Genomic DNA, 5,223 nt, shown 5'->3' with positions numbered 1-5,223 from the left:
TATGCAAATTTGTCTTTTTTTTTTTTTAAAAAAAATTACTTTTCAATTCGGTTTTACATTATTACACGTTGCGTAATTTTTAATTACCTCCGTATTTTTTCTTTCTTTCTTTCTTTCTTTCTTTTCTTTTCATTTTTTTTTTTGACGTATTCGAAAAGTTCCCACGAAACGGAAGGGAGAAGAGGGGAGAAGGGGAAAAAACAAAAATTTTCAATGGAAGAAGATGAACGAAACGTTGCGAAATCGCAGTTTAATTTTCACAAAAAAATTTTTTTATATGACAATCACGTAATTTGGAAAATCCTCATTGAATTTTCACCTTTTCTCCCCCCCCTGCCCTTCCCTTCTCCCCCGCCAGTTAAACCCATAAATAAATAAAACGAGTTATTCTTTGAAAAAAAATTTCTTTCAAACAATTTCCTTCCTATCACCTTAAACAACCATTTAAACAAACAAACAAACAAACAAAATTTTCGGTCAACAAAAAAATTCTCTTCCCTCGAAATCATTACAATCACTTATTTCCTCACAAGTTCCTTATTCTCCAAAAGAGAGAGACAGAGAGAGAGAGAGAGAGAGCGAGAGAGACAGAGAGAGAGAGAGAGAGAGAGAGCGAGAGAGACAGAGAGAGAGAGAGAGCGAGAGAGACAGAGAGAGAGAGAGAGAGAGGCTGATAAAACAAACACGCCTGCCTATTTGACATAGAAAACATACTCGAACCCGTTCGTTTGTTCGCAAGTAAACAAAAAAAAAAAAAAAAAAAAAACGTGGCAAGATGAGTAAATAAATGAAAAAAAAAAAAAAAAATTCAACGACTTGTACGACTATTTGTTCTTTCCAAGTGAAAACGATTCTTGCAAATTATTATTATTTTCTTACGTAACGACCCCCCGTTCGAAAAAAAAAAAAAAAAAAAATATGGAGATGGAAGAAAAAAACGTTTTTTTTTGCATTCAGACAACAACAAAAAACATTCAAATAAGACTTTGGTGGGGTCTCTCCTTTTACGCGATTCTTCCACACTCATCAACCGTAAGAAAAATAAAAAAAACGAGATAGATTCGTAATAATAATAATAATAAAGTTGAAGGTACTACCACTACTACTACCACCACTACCACCACTACTACTACTCGGGTACGCGAGTCTAAAATATTATCAAAGGGATTTACTAGAGCAACGTCGTGCCGACCGGTTATTATCGAGCATTTCGTACCTGATTTTTTTTTTTTTTTACGTTTACTACGTTCTACGGTGAAGGTTTTTCTTTTTTTTTTTTTTCTTTTCTAAAAGAAAATTTTGTGCGCGTTTAATTTTTTTTTTTTTTAACGAACTGTGAAAGTGTTTTTGTTTTTGTGTTGTTTTTGTTTGTTTTTTTTTTTTTTTTTTAATTGAAAAAATTACGAGAAAGTGATCGGAAAATTTTTTTTCGGTGATAAAAAATTATTTTGGATTCATTTTTTTTTGACAACCCGATGCTCGAGGTTAGTAAAAATTTAAATTTGAAAAAAACGTTATTATTATCATTAATTATTTATTTAAAAAAAAAAAAAAAAAAAAAAAATAGACGTGAAACGTTACGCGAAATTCCTTCAACATTTATTATTATTATTATTATTAGTATTTTTCAACTCTCCCGCATTTTAATGTATTTTCTGAACAATTTAAATTTTGTCTGACGTTGAATTTATTATTATTAACGGAAATTTATCAAACGCGAAATGATGAAATAAATCGACATTTTTTAAAACATAGAAAATAGGTACGCGATATGTTCACCAATAGCAAATAGCTAGTATATCCCATTCGAAAGGAAATTTTTTAATTGAGGGCGTCATAATTTTAAAAAAAAAAAAAAAAAAAAACGTTTCTGGTAATAAAATGGTTAATTTTTTTTTTAAAATTCTTTTCGACTTTAATGAAGTTTGATGGTTAACAAAAAAAAAAAAAAAACCCCCCCGCCTCCCGAGAAAAAACAAAACAAAACAAAACAAAACAAAGGTAATGAGATTATAATTTCACCTTATTACTTACTACTCACTCGTTCCAAAGCAAAGGTCAAATGTTAATTTCAAAGTTTAAATTTAAATTTAACGTATTTTGAAATAATTATTATTATGGCGTGTTTAAAACTAAATAAGTTAGAGAGAGAGAGAGAGATTCTCGCATCAATAAAATATTTTTGTGCCTTTTTTACGAAAACATGCGACGACGATTTTAAATTCAATAAAAAATTAAAAGGGAAATTTTTTTTTTTTTTTTGAAAACACGAAACAAAACAACCATCGATTTTCCGATGAAAAACTCTTTCGAATTTTAAATTTGCCCCCAAATGAAAAAAAAACAAAACAAAACAAACAAACAAACAACAATGCATCGGATTGATGATAATGAATCAAACATAAATCATAAATGAAAACATTGTTCGAATCCTCTCCGAAAACAAAAACATAAACATAAACAAGCGATCAAATACTAATAATAATAATAATAATAATTAAAAATAACTTGTTGTAAAATGGAAAGTGTTACATTTAAAACGAAGAAAGTGTATCGATAAAATTATTTTAGTTATTTATTTATTATTATTATTATTACTATTATTATAAATAATAATTTACGAGTTTTGAAAAAAAAAATTTTTTTAAAAAGAGACTCGAAAGGCATAAATCATCGCTTTCCCCCTCCCCCACCTCCCACCCCCAACCCCGAAAATAAAATCTATAAATAAAAAAATTTTTCTAAAAAATTAAATAATTCGATTCGAACGTTTTCAACGTATACATTTAAAAAAATGAGGAGGGAAAAGAAAAACGAAAAGATCCGGTTAGTTCCCCTTATTCCGCCACTGCACAGTTAACACAAAACGTTAAAAACTCTTTTAACAATTAGATAACTTTAGTATAGAAGGGTTAAGCAAAGAAAGTTACCATTTAAAAAAAAAAAAAAAAAAAACTCGTTTCCATACCGGAAATATCGATTCCGAATCGGATTTTTTGTTTTTGTTTTGTACCAAACGCCGCACACGACTACTATCCAAAAAGAAAAACTACTTCGCAAAAACTCGTTTCCCACGAAAACAAAATTTTCGTCAATTTCACAAAAAAAACAGAAAAAGGAAAACGTCAAAGGAAACAATGGTGGAAAAAAAAAATTAAAAAAAATGGCTATCGAGTGTGCTCTCACGGATAACTATTAACACAATTGTTATTAATTTATTAAAAAAAAAAAAAAAAAAAGCAGAAGACGATGAGAAAAAAATAATTAAGCGACACACTATTATCTAACCGTAAGCCGCCAAAAAAAAAATAGTAATAATAATAATAATAATAATAATAATAATCACGCACGTAACTTTAAAGTGTTTTGTGCGAATTTGTGAGCGTGTGTGTGTGTGTACGTGCACGTGCGTGCGTACGTGCGTGCGCCTTCGGGCAAGGTAAGTTCATAATTTCTTTGTCGCTTATTCGCAAACACTTCCTAAATACGATCGAAACCGAATAAGGAAACCCGGGAAGGAAACTTAAAAATGCGGTGACTCGTCCATCGTTCGACATTTTGAAAAACATTTTTTTTTTTTTTTTTTTTTTTCGCATACTCGTTTCGCGTACTTTTACTACCGAATAGTTGGAGTCGACAAAAAAAAAAAAAAAAAAAAATTCTAAATTACTTTCTGTCCTTTTCTACGTCTTCCTCCTGTCTATCTTCGATTCGTCATTTTGCTAGTTTTATGTATGTAACATTTTTCCTTTTGATTTTTACCCGCGAAAACTTTTCTTTCTTTTTTTTTTTTTTTTTTTTAAATTTCAGACAATGAACAATATTGTATAAAATGAAAGAAAATTTTTTTTTTGTGTTATTACGTAAATGAAGACAACAAAAACAAAAAAAAATGTGCTACGTGCTGATCCGAACGTTATTAATTGTAAGGCAATAATAATAACAAAAGACAAAAATTTTTTATTTATCTTATTAAAAAAAAAAAAAAAAAAAATGAAGAAAGTGAGGCCTACTTTCACCCAATAATAATAATAATAATAATAATATTATTTAACCGAAGAACTCTTTGATTCAATGCCCGGGTACATTCTACATCCGGAAGTTGTTCGTTCAGGCTTTACCAAATAGTTTCCTATCGAGAAAACCTTCCTTTTTCATCACCGTTGTTTGTTTTTAAAATTTATTTTACTACCCCCTACTACCCCTACAAGTGTGCGGCGGAAGTAATATCGATATGAACTTAATTTTCGCTAAAAGTTTCAACAGAAAAAATTTTCACACTTTCCATGTGTGACGTAATGTGGCGGCCAACCGTTTATTACGTTTACGTTTTCCCCCCCACCCTACCTTTTCTTTGATATTTAATTCGCAATAATTAACGAGCTGAATGGGAGGGGAGGGAAGGGAAGAGGGGGGTTTAAGCGTTAATTTTCGAAAGAAGCTTTTCATAAAACATTTTTCTTACTCGCACAATTAATAAATTATTAATTCTCAACAACGAACGAGTTTGAAATTTACGACACGATTCATTTCCTTTTTTTCAATAAAATTATGCCTACCTTAAAATTCTACTCCCACGAAAAATTATTAATTATTTTTTTCGCTTCATTACAAAAACTGAGCTTTGTCGAATCGAATAAAAAGATTCAATTGAACATACCTGAAAAGAAAAGATATGAAAACAACGATAAATAAATTTGTTTAACAAAGTGATTGCACAATTAATAATCGAAGACTCATTTATTTATTTATTTTGGGGAAAAACAAAAAGAGAGAGAGAGAGAAAGCTTAAATGAAAAAGCTAAAAGATGAAAAACCTTAAAAAAAAAAAAAACGAAACCGTGACGACGTCAACGTCAACGTGATCGGTGAAACGTAACATTTAAATAAAATTAATTTTGATTTTATTTAACTGGCACTAACATGCGCCAATCAATATAAATGCATTTTCAAAAACGTTTTACGAAAAAAAAAAAAAAAAAAAATGTTTTTGTTAAATAATAACGATGACGATAGTCATAATAATAATAATAATAACAATAACGATTAAAATTATGTAATTTAAATGATCGGAAATAATGAATTGACACAAATATGAGAGAAAAAACGTTAATCTCGCAGCCATTGATCAACTGACTGTCCACTTATAAAAATCAAACTATTAAAAATATAAACATTTTCTAAAAAGTTATTAAATACAATTATTATTATCATTATTATTAT

The sequence above is a fragment of the Pediculus humanus genome, genomic scaffold, assembly GCF_000006295.1.
Source record: "Pediculus humanus corporis 1103172108219 genomic scaffold, whole genome shotgun sequence".
Classification (NCBI taxonomy): Eukaryota; Metazoa; Arthropoda; class Insecta; order Psocodea; family Pediculidae; genus Pediculus; species Pediculus humanus.
This window is presented reverse-complemented; position numbering follows the sequence as displayed.